The 17,858-nt window shown below is 46.8% G+C and overlaps 1 protein-coding gene across 3 annotated transcripts in view; it reads right to left on the bottom strand.

Moving 5' to 3' along the window:
* The window catches only part of GPAT4 (glycerol-3-phosphate acyltransferase 4), a 46,293-nt gene extending 30,415 nt beyond the window's left edge, over nt 1-15,878 (bottom strand). For 2 of the 3 annotated variants that reach the window (XM_005563168.4, XM_005563170.3), the window contains exon 1: nt 4,483-4,561. The gene's annotated coding sequence lies outside the window, so the exon portion shown is untranslated. Of the gene's footprint in view, nt 1-4,482; nt 4,562-15,827 lie in introns of those variants that run through there. The other variant, XM_015454711.3, reaches the window with a different exon arrangement.
* Nucleotides 15,879-17,858: the final 1,980 nt, after the last annotated feature.

The raw sequence follows: 17,858 nt of genomic DNA, 5'->3' as shown, positions 1-17,858 counted from the left end.
TTGATACATACATTTACATATTTATAGGGCACAATGTGATGTTTTGAGATACACACACACACACACACACACACACTCTCTCTCTCTCTCTCTCCCCTTGTGGAACGATTAAATCAACCTAATCTATTTCCTTGTGCTTTTTAAAAAAGCATCACTATAAAATTTTAAATTGTATATATAGCATATATAATATTTCTATGGGACAGCACTGATCAAAAATTTTTAAAGGAGACTCTGAAAATAATATACCTTCAGCCGGGCGCAGTGGCTCACGCCTGTAATCCCAGCACTTTGGGAGGCTGAGGCAGGCAGATCGCGAGGTCAGGAGATCAAGACCATCCTGGCTAACATGGTGAAACCCCGTCTCTACTAAAAATACACAAAAAAATTAGCTGGGTGTCATGGCGGGCGCCTGTAGTCCCAGCTACTTGTTAGGTTGAGGCAGGAGAATGGTGTGAACCCGGGAGGCGGAGCCTGCTGTGAGCTGAGATCCCACCACAGCACTCCAGCCTGGGTGACAGACCAAGACTGCCATCTCAAATAATAATAATAATAATAATAACAACATATCTTCAACTGGCAAAGAAAGAAAGACATGTGTGCGTGTGTGTGTATATATATATATATACACACACATATATATATAATTTCCCACCCTATTTCTCCGAGAAGAAAATGGTACAGCAGAGAGGGCTTAGATCTGGAACCAGGACTACTCTTAGGTTCCAGGCACAATTCTTACTGTCTGGTCTATGTGTCCTTGAATAAATCATTCAGCTTCAGCCGCATGCAGTGTCTCACGCCTGTAATCCCAACACTTTGGGAGGCTGAGGCAGGTGAGTCACCTGAGGTCAGGAGTTTGAGACCAGACTGGCCAACCTGGTGAAACCCCGTCTCTACTAAAAATACAAAAATTAACTGGGCGTGGTGGCGCACGCCTGTAATCCCAGCTACTCGGGAGGCTGAGGTAGGAAAATCATCTGAGCTCAGGAGGTGGAGGGTTGCACAGAGCCGAGATCTCACCACCGCACTTCAGGCTGGGCGACAGAGGGAGATTCAGCCTCAAAAAAAATTTAAAAAAAAAAAAAAAAAAAAAAATCACTGAACTTCCCTTAAGTTTCCTGACTTTTTTTTTTTTTTTTAATTCAGAAAAGTCAACAAAGGCCAGGTGTGGTGGCTCATGTCTGTAATCCCAATCGTTTGGGCAGCTGAGGCGGGAGGACTGTTTGAGCCAGGGAGGTTGAGGGTGCAGTGATCCTTGATCATGCCACTACACTCCAGCCTGGGCCACAGATCAAGACCATCTCCGTAAAATAAATAGGTAAAAGTCAAGCGCAAACGTATTACACTCCTGTTTTACAAAGTATTTTTCCATTACGGCAGATCTTCAGCTTACAAATTAACTGGAGGTGGGATCCAAACATACTAAGATTATACAAGGCAAAATGAAGAGAGCCCTAGATGAGCCTCTGTGTTTGTGTGGCATGAGCACGTGTCTGCATGTGTTTTAAAGGTGAAAGAGTACACTGAAGGACTCAGGGTAAACTCTAAGCACTTAGAAGGCTCCTTCTAACTCTAAAATTCTATTCTCTTAAAAAGCCTTAATCATACTGTACGCTACTACATGGTTTAGTGATACACGGAACAGATGATATTCCGTCAAGTTTTCCCGGTAAACACAATGACACATTAGGAAGTAAATGACATGCCGTAATGAGGTTTTACTTTACCCGAACAAAAAATTCTGCAGTACAGTTCAAGTTTAACCAGGGCAAAATAACCTCCAGATAGCTCAGAGTTTTGTTTTGTTTTGAATACAAGCTAACTTTTGGTGACAAGCACACACAAGAAAAGTGGATTTTTCTTTAGCAGAAAACACTCAGCAAGTTAGGCTAGCCTCCGAAGAGACTAGCCACAGCACTCCTCACACCAAACACAAAATAGACACAACAGTCTCCTCCTCCTCGTCCCTCCTCTATCTTTAGGGGTAACGATATACCATGACACTCAAATGCTGTTATTGCAGTGGTACTTCCATAAACTGGACAAACATGACAACTATTGTATTTAGGTCACAAACTCACAAAAGAAAAATCCATTCTGAAAGTAAGTTGACAACTATATCATCATATAATTAACCTAAACTTCCATGAAAACTCAAAGATCCCTAACATGAGGAATTGCTTGTTTCCAGCATTCCTTGTAGAGGTAGAATATCCCCATTTTAAGGGTAGGAAAATTGAGGAACAAGTACTGAATTCACAAGTCTTCGCTGAGATAAGGAAACGTAATAGCATAAACTTTGCTAGGAAATGCATATTATGGTTTTGTAAGAAAGTCTAACCCACGGTCCAAGAAGCCCAGATTTTTATCTGTTAATGGCATGAAAGGCTTTCTGAGACGATTCTATTGTTCTCTCAGAAAAAGAAGAGTAACAGTCCCAAGTCATTCTGGTTTCCCTTAGTAACTCTTTCTTAAATAGTTGTGAATGTTATCTACATAGTTTATAGCTTGTTCTTATTCTCAAACTGGTATACCAGTTCTAAGGTCAGAATTTTATCATGCTCCCTAAAAACTACTATCAGAACTTCTCATCTGTCCCAAGTCGATTTTTAAAAATAATTTAAGGCATTTCTTAAAATTCTGGAATTTGGTGGAAAAGCTCATGTTTGCCTATCCAAACCCTCCATGAATGTAAGCGTCTTCATCCACAGCCCTCCTACACATTTCTCTTTCCTGAAGGCAAACCTAAAGGCAAGCAGTATGGGTCAGTGGAACCGCAGCCTGGAGGCAGAGGCGGGATTTCCAGCCTCTGGACCTCCAAGGGCTCAGAAAAAATGAAAACATTGGACAGGACATTCCAAATGTTCTCATCCAGATCTGAAATACTTTTTTTCTTTTTTTGAGACGAGTCTCGTTCTGTCGCCCAGGCTGGAGTGCAGCGGCCCAATTTCGGCTCACTGCAACCTCTGCCTCCCAAGTTCAAGCGATTCTCCTGCCTCAGCCTCCCAACTAGCTGGGATTACAGGCACTCGCCACCACGCCCGGCTATTTTTTGTATTTTTAGTATAGGCGGGGTTTCACCATGTTGGCCAGGCTGGTCTTGAACTCCTGACCTTAGGGTGATCCGCCCGCCTCAGCCTCCCAAAGTGCTGGAATTACCGGCGTGAGCCATCGCGCCCGGCCATACTTTTTCTTTTAACCTGTTCGATCATGTTAAGATACCTTTTGCTGTGCTCTTTCTTCAACTCTATTGTGTGTTTCTTAAGACCTCATAAGAGTGGCCTGTGTTCCAAAACAAAAAGTATGACTTCGTAGGGTGGTTTTCATTATGGAACTGAAGCTACTTTTGACAGACTCACCTTGCATCAAGTTCTCCCTGAGACAACGGGAGGGGAAATGTGTGGGGTGTGGATGGAACAGGAATAGCCACAGTTAAGTGGCTGAGGAGGCCAGACCAAGTACAAAGTACATGCTGGTTCCCTATTCCATCTATTTTCCTGTGTCTGAAATTCTCCAAAATACAAAGTTTAAAAAAAAAAAAAAAAAAAAAAAAAAAAAGCACATCTCTTTCAAAGAGAAAGAAGTATACTCGATTGGCATTATTACAGGATTTTGTCTGCAGACTTTGGTATGGTATAACTGCTCTTCACACCATTTCCCTTGGATTGAAATAGAATCTACAAGACATGAAACTAATCAGAACTCCTCAAAGCTCAGCCAAAATTAAGGAAAACGAACCAGAACCAAAATTCCTCAAATAACCTCAAGGTTATCAATGAGAAGATTCATGGTGATACTTGGCAGAGGATGGAACTCATTTCCATTGTGCTACACCGTATGTCTCCTATAAGCTATTTTCCGCACTTCTGAAGAGCTAAACTTCAGCCTTCTGTGACATGGAAAGCGAGGAAATAAACAAGCCCCAGTGAGAGGAGGATGCCTCGGAGGGCGCTGAAATAAAAAAGGAAAGACAAGGGATTTCGCGAGTTAAGAAATCCTAAAGAAAGAAAAATGGGAGCATGCATTTGGTGAAAGAGAGGGGAAAGACAAGCATCTCAGGGCAACCAGAGAACACAGGAAGGGGAATGACAGGGGAAGGCGCTTCCTGGCGCTCCAACGCCCTGCAGCTCTCGCCACCCACATCCCCGGACTCCCGGGGCGGGAGGGCTGCGGACACCTGGGACTCGGGGGAGGCGCGGGGCTCCGAGGAAACGGGCTCGGAGGGCAGGGGAGCGGAGAGGCGGGCAACCGGGGCTCGGGGCGGGCGCGGACCGTTCCATCGGGGACGGGGGGCACCCGCTCCACCCGCCGGGGATCCCCGGGGCGCAGCGATGGTGCCTCCTGACGCCGGCGCGGCGTCGCCGGGGCGTCCCAGACCGCAGGCCCCGCGCGGCCGCCCGAACCTGGCCTCCTCGTCCCGCTCTAGGCTCCCCGGAGGCCGGGGACTTTGAAGGAAGGGGCCAGCTCTTTCCTACTTACCGACCGCGAAGCTCAGCAGCTCCAAATCCCGCCGCGACCGCTCCCTCCCGCCCTTGCCAACGCCGCGGGCCCAAGCTGCGTCAGGACGTGCGCGCGCCCGCCTTTGTCTACGCCGCCCAACGTGACCTTGCGCCCACCGCCCCGCGCGCTCCCGCCGGGCGCGCGCGGGCCGGCAGGGCGGGGGCCTAGGAAGAGGCGGGTGCCGCGTGGCCGGGCCCGCGGGGTGGGCGCGCCCGGGAAGCGAGGAGTCGCCCCCTGGCGGACGAGGGGCCACTGCCCGGGGCGGGGCGGGAGCGGGAGAGGCCGGGCCCTGGCCGCCCCTCCGCTGGCGCGTCCCTGTCAGATAAGCAGAGCGCTTCCCTGCGTCAGGACCCGATACTGGCTCCCTACCTGGAGGTTCGCACGTGCGTTCCGGAGAGGGTGAAATCAACCCTGCACCGCGGGAAGAGGCTAGAGTCACGAAATCACATTGTCTTCTTGGGGCTGCTGTCCGTGTGCAGCGACACTCTGCCCGTAGAGGACTGAGCTCAGGGCCTGGTACACTCAAGATCTGTTAGCTGCCAGCACCATCACCCCCATCATCACCACGACCACCGTCATCACCAGCAGCATCCCTTAATCTTGTCTGCCTTGCTTCTCAAGCAAGGTGCTCCAGGAGTGGGTGTGGGCCACCTTTGCCCTCCCTGGCAGATGCAACTTGCCAACTTCCACCTCCACTTGGACCTGCTGTCTCTACTCAAGTCCAGCTGGTGCCTGCTGGAGTTTCTTAGCATATCTTCTGATTTCACACGCCTAACCCAAGCTTATTATCTCCCCTAATATTGGACCTCTTTAAAATATATATTACCTTTCTCTTTCCTGTTCTGAAAAGACAGTTTGCCTTTAGTGCCAAGCCCTCTCCGCCGGTTTACGCTGTACACTGCTGTCAGATTGTCATTCCATGCTAAATGCATAATCTGATAATGAAATCTTTAGGGTAAAGTCCACATTCTTAGACCTCAAAATCTCTGTAAAAATAATGGGCAGGGTATGGTAGTTCATGCCGGTAATCCCAGCGTTTTGGGAGGCCAAGGCAGGAGGATCTCTTGAGGCCAGGAGTTTGAGACTAGCCTCGGGGCGACATAACGAGACCCCCACTTCTACAAAAATTTTTAAAATTAAAAAAAAGAGTGGGGGGAGCGGGGCGCAGGTAGCTCACGCCTGTGATCCCAGCACTTTGAGAGGCAGAGGCGGGCAGATCACTTGAAGCCAGGAGTTTGAGACCAGCCTGGCCAACATGGTGAAACCCCGTCTCTACTAAAAATACAAAACTTAGCCGGGGCTGGTGGCTCGCACCTGTAATCCCGGCTACTACGGAGGCTGAGACAGGAGAATTGCATGAACCCAGGAGACAGATGTTGCAGTGAACTGAGATTGTGGCACTGTACTCTAGCCTGGGTGACAGAGCGAGACCCTATCTCAAAAAAAGAAATAAAGAAAGAAAGAAAAGAATAACCACTTTGCTCCAAAACACTGGACTACTCATCTCCACCAAATATAACTAAATGTTACCCATTTGGAACTGATCACATATTTATTAACTCAATCACTTATCCATTCATTGAGCCCTTGTTACTTGCCCAGCTTTTTTGGGGATCCCAATTCAAGATTGAGTAATGCATGGCCATGTCTAATCTTCAACTACATTAAATTCCATAAGAGGGCCGGGCGCGGTGGCTCACGCCTGTAATCTCAGCACTTTGGGAGGCCGAGGTGGGCGAATCACGAGGTCAGGAGATCGAGACCACCGTAAAACCCCATCTCTACTGAAAATACAAAAAAGTAGCCGGGCGCGGTGGTGGGTGCCTGTAGTCCCAGCTACTCGGGAGGCTGAGGCAGGAGAATGGCATGAACCCGGGAGACAGAGCTTGCAGTGAGCCGGGATCGCGCCACTGCACTCCAGCCTGGGCGACAGAGCAAGACTCCGTCTCAAAAAAAAAAAAAAAAAAAAAAAAAAAAAAAAAAACTCCGTAAGAGAAGAAACTACCGGGCGCCGTGGCTCACGCCTGTAATCCCAGCACTTAGGGAGGCCAAGGCGGGCGGATCACGAGGTCAGGCATTAATTTAGTGAAACCCCGTCTTTACTAAAAATACAAAAATTAGCCGGGCGTGGTGGTGCACACCTGTAATCCCAGCTACTGGGGAGGCTGATGCAGGAGAATCGCTTGAACCTGGGAGGCGGAAGTAGCAGTGAGCTGAGATCTCACCACTGCACTCCAGCCTGGGCGACAGAGGGAGAATCCACCTCAAAAAAAAAAAAAAAAAAGAGAGAAACCAGACATCATACATTTTTGTGTTCTCCACAGTGCTAGGAATAGGGATTTAAAGTGGCCACTAGGATCTCAGCTGCTCTTTGGAGTCTTATGCCTGGTCTCGTTTTCTGCCCCCAGAACCACTCTTGGAAGTAGCCCACTCATCTGCTCTACTCTGTTTGTGTTCTCATGATATTTTGTCACAATTCTCACATCTACTAGTTCTTTGTACACAATATTGAAATCTTCAAATATTTCACACGTATTAGAAGCTCAAGAGAAAATGGTGTTGATTGATTCTTTGCCCAAGCAAATAGTAGGCTCAATTGTTGGGTATTGACACTGATACACACACACCTTGTGAGTGTGCACATTCACTGGCACATTCTCTAAACTTCTGAAGTGCAGGAAGGCAATCAGACTTCCCTCTGAGCGGGAAGCCAACATGAACTGGGTAAATATAGTTCCTGTAGGCACCAAAACTTTTATCACATTCGTTTCTAGGTACAAGGAATATAAATGGAGCAGATGAAACAAGCAAGTCATGCTTGAAATGCTTGACACAAAGCAGACCTAGCTTTAGAGAAGGCCTCCTGCCCATAGCATGACCGAGCTTATAGCCAACACTGAACTTCTTGTCGCTGTAAATATGGGCTGTCCTTAGGTTATTGTTGGCAGTATTTTCACATTCTAGAATGAAAAAACTCATACTACAGAAACTATAGGAGTAATTTTTAAAACCTGATGAAAGGTAGTCCTTTAGAAGAAAGAGATCACAAGATTTAGATCCTACCCCATACTAACTTTGAATTCATTCATAGTATGAGGGCATTTCCCCAAAATGCGTGTTTGCTCTGTACATGGTGCACAGTGCTGTGAGCCTAGGAAGGACTCCTTTTCCCAGGAGAATACCATGCCTGTGCTGTACAACTTATCTTTCTTCCAAAGTCAACCTTAACCTCTACGAAGACTTTGCCATTCATTAAGAGGTGAATCTGTAACTGTTGACTGCACAATCAGCAACATCAATGCTCATTTCCAAGCACCAAAAGAAAAAGCCAAAGAAAGCAAAAGAAATATTATTTTTAAAAAATGTTTTAAATTACGGTAAAACCTAAAATTTATTACACCATCTTAAGCAGTTCTTTTTTTTTTTTTTTTTTTTTTGACAGAGTTTCACTCTGTTGCCCAGACTGGAGTACAGTGGTGCAATCTCGGCTCACTGCAACCTCTGCCTCCTGGTTCAAGCGATTCTTCTGCCTCAGCCTCCCGAGTAGCTAGGACTACAGGTGCGTGCCACCACACCCAGATAATTTTTGTATTTTTAGTGGAGATGGGGTTTCACCATATTGGGCAGGCTGCTCTCAAACTCCTGACCTTACGTGATCCACCCACCTTGGCCTCCCAAAGTGCCGGGATTACAGACATGAGCCACTGGGCCTGGCCCATCTTAATCATTTCTAAGTGTACAGTGCAGTGGTGTTAAATATATTCGCATTATTGTGAATCTTCAGAAATTTTTCATCAAGGCTGGGGGTGGTATCTAATGCCTGTAATTCTGGTTATTTGGGAAGCTGAGGCAAGTGGATTGCTCGAGCCCAGGAGTTCAAGACCAAGCCTGGGAAACATGGGGGAACCCAATCTCTACAAAAATGAAAGAAAGAAAGAAATTTTTCATCTTAAAAAATTCACATTGTATACCCACACACACACAAAAATCATTTCTCTTCTCTCTAACCCCAATAAAAACCATTCTACCACTCTACGTTCTTCTAATGGGAGTTCGAGTACTATACCTCATATAAATAGTCAGAATTTGCCTTTTTGTGGCTGGCTTATCTCACTTAGCACGGTGTCCTCCAGATTCATCCATGTTGTAGCATGTGTCAGAGTTTCCTTTTTTTTAGGGCTAATATTCCATTGTATGTATGTATGTATTTATTTTGAGACGGAGTTTTTGCTCTTGTTTCCCAGGCTGGAGTGCAATGGCATGATCTTGGCTCACTGCAACCTCCGTCTCCCAGGTTCAAGAGACTCTCCTGTCTCAGCCTCCAAAATAGCTGGGATTACAGGTGGGCGCTACCATGCCTGGCTAATTTTTTGTTGCTGTTGTTTTATTTTTAGTAGAGATGGGGTTTCACCATGTTGATCAGGCTGGTCTCGAACTCCTGACCTCAAGTTATCCACCCACTTCAGCCTCCTAAAGTGCTGGGATTATATGCATGAGCCACTGCGCCTGGCCCCATTGTATTTGTATACCACATTTTCTTTATCTGTTTGTTGATGGACATTTGGGAGTGATCTTGCTTTCAATTATTTTGTGTATCTACCCTGAAGCGGGATTGCCCAATTGCACGGTAATTCTACTTTCAGTTTTTTTAAGTCTGGAGTTGGGAGGAGAGCTCTAGCTAGTGATATAAATTTGAGAGTCAGGCTGGGTGTGGGGGCTTATGCCTGTAATTCCAACACTTTGGGAAGCTGAGGCAGGCAGATCGCTCAAACCCAGGAGTTCCAGACCAGCCTGAGCAATATGGTGAAACCCTCTCTCTCTCTAAAAAAAAAAAAAAAAAATTTGCCAGCTATGGTGGCAGGAGCCTGTAGTCTCAGCTACTTTGGAGTCTGAGATAAGAGGATCACTTGAGTCCAGGAGGTTGAGGCTGCAGTGAGCTGAGATTGCTTCACTGCACTCCAGCCCGGGCTACCGGAGTCAAACCATGTCTCAAAAAATAAAAAAGAAAAAAGAAAAAATAAAAATAAATAAATTTGAGAGTTATCAGAATATGAACAGATGAATACAAGAAAGCCCAGACTTAAGGCGAGACTTGGCAGTTAAGAGCAAAGTGAGGAAGACAGGTTGTTTCAGTACAGATCTATAGCATAGTCTTCAATTTGAAAGTAACACGCTCTGCCGGGCGCAGTGGCTCATGCCTGTAATCCCAACACTTTGGGAGGCCAAGACAGGTGGATTAGCTGAGGCCAGGAGTTCAAGACCAAGGCCTGGCCAACATGGAGAAATCCTGTCTCTACTAAAAATACAAAAATTAGCCAGGTGTGGTGGCGGTTGCCCTGTCTCTACTAAAAATACAAAAATTAGCCAGGTGTGGTGGCGGTTGCCTGTAATGCTGGCTACTGGGGAGGCTAGGGCAAGGGAATTGCTTGAACTGGGGAGGCAGAGGTTGCAGTGAGCCGAGATTGCGCCTTTGTTCTCCAGCCTGGGCAAAAAGAGCGAAACTCCGTCTCAAAAACAACAACAACAATAAAAAACAAAAAAGAAAGAAACACACTCTATTTTGCCAATTTATAATGAATTGATTGTGACAAGTTGGTTCAGAGACTCAAACCAACAAAGGACACTGATACAAAAAGGTTTATTTATTATTTTGGGAGGATTGAAAATGCAAAATTAACTGGAATGATAGAATTAGTAGGTCAGCTCATACTTTGAGCAGTAGGAAAGTCTACATACTTGGAAAATCAAATCAATATCAGTTGATTGTTTACTATAAGGTTTTTTTTTTTTTAAAAAAGAAACGAGGAAATGTGTGGCTCTCAGGGCTCTGACAATGGGCTCTACTCGCAAAGTTCTGCTTGCACCTGCCAAGCAGTGGATAAAAGCTGGCATAGCAGACCATCCTCTTGGATGACTATGATATACTATTTCTCTTAGCCCAGCTCCCCACTTTCTGAAATTCACTCCCACCTACCATTACCACCTCCCGTGAGACTATAGTTCCCTTCCTGGGGTTCCCACGGAAAGAAAACAGGAGCTTGTACATTATTTTAACAATTCAAAAAGTCTAGTAGAAATCACACATTTACCTGAAATAAGGATACTTAAATGGACTAAAATGTAATTTTTTGCAGATATCCGCTCATATTTTAGGGACTCACTTCAGACATCAACCCCAACAGAAAGTTTTCTCTGATTCCCCCAGGGGCTCATTCTCTTTGGGTGCCTCTAATATTGTTTACTTTCATTATTTATTCACATGTCTGTCCCCCAACCAGACCATAAATTTTGATTTATTCATCCTTCTGTCACCAATTGGCATATATAGTAGTTGCTCAATAAATGTTTGTTGGCTGAGTAAAAGCTACATGATGACTACCAGAAACTACTAGACAAATTATGCATACATCTGATGAATAAAATATAAACTAAACTAGTACTTAATACACAAAGTTTGATAGAAAATACTTTAGGTATGTGAGAAAATGAAGATGTGTTTTTCTTTTTTTTTTTTTTTTGGTATGAGTTCTTACTCTGTCACCCAGGCTGGAGTGTAGTGGTGCAATCTCAGCTCACTGCAACCTCTGCCTCCTGGGGCTCAGGTGATCCTCCCACCTCCGCCTCCCAAATAGCTGTAACCACAGGTGTGCATCACCACACCTGGCTATTTTTTTTTTTTTTTTTAGAGACGGGGTTTCTCCATGTTGCCCAGGCTGGTCTTGAACTCTTGGACTCAAGTGATCCTCCCACCTTGGCCTCTCAAAGTGCTGGAATTACAGGCATGAGCCACCTCAAGTGGCACAAAGGAATTCTTAACAGCAAAAATATTGAGCTTATTGAATTTTTTTTTTTTTTTTTTCAACAGAGTCTCACTCTGTCGCCCAGACTGAGTGCAGTGGTGCAATCTCTACTCACTGCGAGCTCTGCCTCCCAGGTTCATGCCATTTTCCTGCCTTAGCCTCCCAAGTAGCTGGGACTATAGGTGCCCGCCACCACGCCTGGCTAATTTTTTTGTATGTTTTATTAGAGACGGGGTTTCACCGTGTTAGCCAGAATGGTCTCATCTCCTGACCTCGTGATCCGCCCGCCCCGGCCTCCTAAAGTGCTGGGATTACAGGCGTGAGCCACCATGCCCAGCCCTGCTTATTTAATATCCACTCATATTCATACATTTATACATATTATACATACATATTAAAACATTACCTAGATGGGAAAGGTTGTAATAAATCAGACCAGTTTATCTTCGTCTGGACCTTTCAGAGGTCAAGGGAGCCCTTGATCACTTTTTATTTTTATTTTTTGAAATTATTCCTACATTAAAAAAAAAAAAAAAAGAATTACAGGATTACAATTGTGGCATATGGTATCTGTGTATATTTCCAAAACTGACAATTCACAATTGTGCTGCTTACAAGATAAAGCTTTATAAAAATGTCAAATATTATTTCAAAGTGCAAAGCAGGCAACATGAGATACATCTCTGGCTATGAGATGCAAATGTGAAATTTGGAGGTGAATGATGAGCAGCATTCATCTTTCTTTTTTTCCTTCCTTCCTTCCTTCTTTCTTTTCTTTCCTTTTTCTTTCTCTCTCTCTCTTTCTTTCTTCCTTCCTTTCTTTTCTCCTTCCTTCCTTCCTTCCTTCCTTCCTCTCTTTCTTTTCTTTCCTTTTCTTTTCCTTTCTTCCTTTCTTCCTTTCACAGAGTCTCACTCTGTCGCCCAGGTTGGAGTGCGATGGTGAGATATCAGCTCACCGCAACCTCCACCTCCTGGATTCAAGCAATTCTCCCACCTCAGCCTTCCAAGTAGCTAGGATTACAGGCACTTGCCATCATGCCCAGCTAATTTTTGTGTTTTTTAGTAGAGACGGGGTTTCACCATGTTGGCCAGGCTGATCTTGAACTCCTGACCTCAGGTGATCCACCCACCTCTGCCTCCCAAAGCGGTGGGATTACAGGCAGGAGCCACTGAGCCCAGCTGAGCAGCATCTTTTTTCAATCCTGTTAGTTCTCTCTGTAGTTGTATGTGTAACTTAATTTGGAGATAATATCAAAAGTCTAGGTCCCAGGCCCTCTCTAAATGTGACGCCTGGTCCACGTGGTCTCCCAGCACTTCCCCTTTCCAGTGCTAGGCCATGATGATGAGATGGATTTCAGAAACTCTAATGTCATTAGAAATACATTACCACACATCTTAGGAGTACGTCACTTCTACAGCTGGCTACTCATCTTTTCTGTTGATTTTCACTAACTTGAATTTGAAAGCAACCCCCAACTCTGACAGCATGCTCTGTAAGTCCACCTGCCCTATTCATGATCAACCCTTAATGGGGTCAGGCCTTCCAGAAGGCAAGGGGGAAACAGTAGCGATTGCAATAGCTCCCCTTATCAGATGAGGAAGCTGCAGCTGTGTCCACACTGTTCCTGGAAGCCTGTGTGTCTGGCTGCTTCTGTCTTTACCCTGTTATCCACCTGGCAGGGCACCCTGTCTGTTTTGTTTCAGAGTCAGGTGGGACAGTCCCTTTAGGGAAAAAAATAAAGTGGCCAAGTGGGGCGCCTCACACCTGTAATCCCAGCACTTTGGGAGGCCAAGGTTGGGTGGATCACTTGAGGTCAGGAGTTCATGACCAGCCTGGCCAACATGGTGAAACCCTGTCTCTACTAAAAATACAAAAATTAGCTGGGCATGGTGGCAGGCACCTGTAATCCCTGCTACTTGGGAGGCTGAGGCAGGAGAATCACTTACCTGTGAGGCAGAGGTTGCAGTGAGCCAAGATAGTGCCACTGAGCTCCAGCCTGGGCGACAGAGCAAGACTCTGTCTCAAAAAAAAAAGAAAGGAAGAAAAAAGTGAATGTTGCTTGCTCAGCCTCAATACCTGCCATTGGCACAAACAAATGTAGTCCAACTATCAGAAGAGATAAAAGTGTACACAAAGAAATTTTTTATTTAAAATTTGTCATCTATGAATAATAATTGAAGAATGAAGAGTCCCCAGAAAGACGTTAAAGCCTTCCAACATCTAAAGCTCTCAGAACATTGTAAATTGAAGCTAGAGGCACACTTGGCACACGTTCACATATATTATTCTAATCCATATGTTCTGAGCTCCAGCGGGGTGGCCAGCCTGGGGCTGGCTGTGTCCAAGGCTGACTTGTCCTTGCTTTCTCCCATTCTGGGGGAGGCAAACACTTCAGTGGACGCTTTGAATACTGGACCATCAATACACAACGGGGAGCCATGAAGGCCGTGGGAGCAAAAGTCAGGCTTCTGGGTCTAGGTAAATTGGACGCAAAAAAGTAGTAGCGGCCAGGTGTGGTGGCTCAGGCCTGTAATCTCAGCACTTTGGGAGGCCGAGGCAGGAGGATCACGAGGTCAGAAGTTCGAGACCAGCCTGGCCAACATGATGAAACCCTGTCTCTACTAAAAATACAAAAAATAGCTGGGCATGGTGGCAGGTGCCTATAATCCCAGCTACTCGGGAGGCTGAGGCAGGAGAATCATTTGAACCCAGGAGGCGGAGGTTTCAGTGAGCCGATATCACACCATTGCACTCCAACCTGGGTGACAGGGTGAGACTCCATCTCCAAAAAAAAAAAAAGGGAGTAGCCAGGCACCATGGCTCACGCCTGTAATCCCAACACTCTGAGTGATCCTTAGACAGGATGACCATTTGAGCCCAGGAGTTCAAGACCAGCTTGGACAACATGGCGAGATCCTGTCTAAAAAATAATAATAATTAAAATTAAAAATTAAAGTGAATTAAGCTACTGAAAATAAGTGTTTTTAAAAGTACCCGTATTTTGAAATGAATGGAGACAGAGTCTCCCCACACTCTTATATGATGAAGAGAGAGAAAAAGTGTTTATTATATCAACTATTGAAGATGCTTTAATGAACATTCCTTTTGGCAAAAGTTGAATAAGCTGGACTATTTCAAGTTACCAGGAAACTAGTCCTTCCCAGATGGAGAGGAAAGTAGAAGGGCAAAGTTCTGTGCTGCATCTCTCCCATCTTTAATGTCAAGAACCCCTCCCCAACCTCTGCAATACACACACAAACATACACACACACACACACACACGCACGCACGCACCGCGCGCGCACACACACACCACCCGCGGTCCTTAGACACTCTCTGCTAAGCCCTTTCAATAATTACTTATAAGTGCTTTATTTACATTTCTTCCGTTTCCCCACTCCATTCCCAGAATCTTCCTAAAGAAAACCTCATCCCTTGTAGTCAGGAAGTGAGAGAAGAATGCGAGGCATTCGAGGCCTTCTGCAGGTACTAGGAGTTGAATCAGTCCTGTTTCCCCATTATGAATTCAGGAGCAAGAAAACAGACTGAGCAAAGTTCCCCGACATAGGAAACACGCACGTCCTGGACGAGAAATCACGCTTTGCCCAGGTGGAAAAGGCAGGAGTCAGAGGGCTCAACCCGTCTGTCTGTGCGCCCTCACAGAGCCTGGCTTCATTCTGATGAGCAGGACCGCGATCCCAGCACCCAGCTGTAGTTTTGCCTTTGACTACTGTCCCCGAAAGGCTGCTGAGCACGCTCTAAAGAGAAGCAGAACTGGACGATGGCCCGTGGGGCCAGGTGACTCGGCGGCAACATCACCTGGAAGGTGAAGCTGATCCTCTCACCTCCGCGGGGAGCCGGCGTTCCAACACAGGGCTCTTGTTGGAAGGAGCCCCAGGCATCCAGGGGGTGCGAATCTGCATCGCCTGCTGGCCCCCGCCTGCGCGCGCGGCGCCCCGCAGGAAGCCCCTACAGGGCGCACGGCTGCTCGCCCCCCAGAGTGCGGGCACGCCTGAATATCCCCTAGTCCGTCCCGGGGCGCAGCAGCCCGGGGCGTGGGGGGCGGCTCTGCAGCAGGAGGAGGCCAGGCCGGGGAGGCTGCACGCGGGACACCGGCCCTCTTCAGGCTCTGCCCGCATTGGCTTCAAACCAGTGCACCGATACCAACGACAGCCTCTTTACGTCTGCAAACGCAACTTGCTTCCTGGGTCGCCCCAGTCAGGGGCGGGACAGCCGAGGCCGCGGCGCCCCTCGGGGAGGCCGCTGGGGCTGTGGGAGAGGTGCGCTGCGGCAGAGGCAGAGGTGCACAGGGAGGCGTGCTGAAGGTGGCACGGGGACCTTGGCAAAAGGGAAGGAAGCTCTGATGAGGGTGCAGAAGGACCGTACATTCCCACCTGCAGCCCAACCCGCCCTTCGCTGCGCTCCCCCTGGCTCCCACACCCCACGGTGTCCCCTGAAACTGGAGAAGAAGAGGCACTGGCAAGAAGAGAAGTGCAAGAAGAACCATGTGGCACCGTGCTTACCCTACTCAGCTCCAGGCGGCAGGCGTGGCAGGGGTGTCGCTGCTCCTGTCTGAGAAACAGCTTTCCTGCGGGAATTATTTATTTGCTCCCAACCCGCGGCGCTGAGGCACTAGTTCCAGGAGGCGGCCAATCAGAAGAGTCTTTCATGATTAACCAGTGAGTTGGAGAAAGGAAAAGGATGTGGCTGCAAGTGTGACTCAGTAGGTCCCAGGTACTCAGGAGGCCGAGGTGGGAGGCTCGCTTGAGCCCAGGAGTTAGGAGACCAGCCTGGGCAAGATAGTGAGATCCCGTCGAAGAAGAAGGAGAAGGAGAAGCAGAAGAGAAAGAAGAGGAAGAAGAAGAGTGTGACTCAGACACTTTGCCTCAGGCCACCAGCACCTCACCTGAGGCAGCATTTGGGATCACTCTGGGGTGGTCAGTGATGGGGGTCTGTGATCAGGACAGGAGGGACAACAGGGACAATGTTGAAACTGGAAATCCTCTCAGCTGTGGAACAGACGGGATTTGTGTTTGTTTGTTGTATTTATTTTATTATTATTATTATTAGAGATGGAGTCTCGCTCTGTCACCCAGGCTGGAGTGCAGTGGCCTGATCTCAGCTCACTGCAACCTCCGCCTCCTGGGTTCTAGCAGGTCCTGCCTCAGCCTCCCTAGTAGCTGGGACTGCAGGTGTGTGACACCACACCCGGCTAATTTTTTGTATTCTAGTAGAGATGGGTTTTCACAGTGTTGCCCAGGCTGGTCTCGAACTGCTGAGCTCAGGCAATCCACCCACCTCGGCCTCCCAAAGAGCTAGGACTATAGGCATGAGCCACTGTGCCTAGCCTGTTTGTTGTATTTATTTACTTTAATTATTTTTCTTTTAATATAGAGACTTGGTCTCACTGTTGCCCAGGCTGATCTTCAAATCCTGGGCTCAAGCGATACTCCCACATCAGCCTCCTAAGGGCTGGGATTACAGGCATGAGCCACCGCGCCCAGTTCCACCAGTAGCCTTGAAAAGTTGCCCTTTTGGCCAGGAGCAGTGGCTCATGCCTGTAATCCCAGCACTTTGGGAGGCCGAGGCACGTGGATCACTTGAGGTCAGGAGTTGGAGACCAGCCTGACAGCATGGTGAAACCCTGTCTCTACTAAAAACACAAAATTAGCCGGGTGTGGTGGTGCACACCTGTAATCCCAGCTACTTGGGAGGCTGAGGCAGGAGAATTGCTTGAATCCAGGAGACAGAGGTTGCAGTGAGCCGAGATTGCACCATTGCACTCCAGCTTGGGGTACAAGAGCAAAACTCTGTCTCAAAAAAAAAAAAAAAAAAAAGTTGCCCTTTTCCCATATCTTCACCATAATTAAAAACGATCAAACTTTAAGATATTTGTCAATATGACAGGTGTAAAAAAGCATCTCATGATTGTTTTGATTACATTTTTAAAAGAAAATGGCAAGTAGGATTTTTTTCATATATTATTGGCCATTTCCATTTCGTTCTCAGTGAATGACATATTCAAACCTTTTGCCAAGTTTTAAATTAAGCCATTTGTATATTTTCAATAATGTAGGTATTAGTAGCTCTTGGTTAATTAATGATATCAATTGGTTCAAACCTGTGCACCAATGCCAACAAGAGTCCCTGTGCATCTACAAACACAACTTGCTACTTGGGTCACTGGGGATCAGGAGGTCTTGCCAGGCAGGGGTTAATGATATCAACTAAGTGGATTATCTGTTTGGAAGAAAATAAGGGTGGACCCCAATCTCACAACAAAAATAATTGAAGAGCTTAATAAAAAAATAAAACTGGCCGCGTGTGGTGGCTCACACCTGTAATCCCAGCACTTTGGGAGCCGAGCCGGGTGGATCATGAGGTCAGGAGATCGAGACCATCCTGGATAACACGGTGAAACCTGGTCTTTGCTAAAATACAAAAAAAAAAAAAAAAAATTAGCCGGGTGTGGTGGCACGTGCCTGTAGTCCCAGCTACTCGGGAGGCTGAGGCAGGAGAATGGCCTGAACCCGGGAGGTGGAGCTTGCAGTGAG

This window comes from Macaca fascicularis, chromosome 8 (genome assembly GCF_037993035.2).
Source record: "Macaca fascicularis isolate 582-1 chromosome 8, T2T-MFA8v1.1".
NCBI lineage: Eukaryota > Metazoa > Chordata > Mammalia > Primates > Cercopithecidae > Macaca > Macaca fascicularis.
Note: the sequence above shows the minus strand (reverse complement) of the source record. Positions and strands in the feature narration are given on the sequence as shown.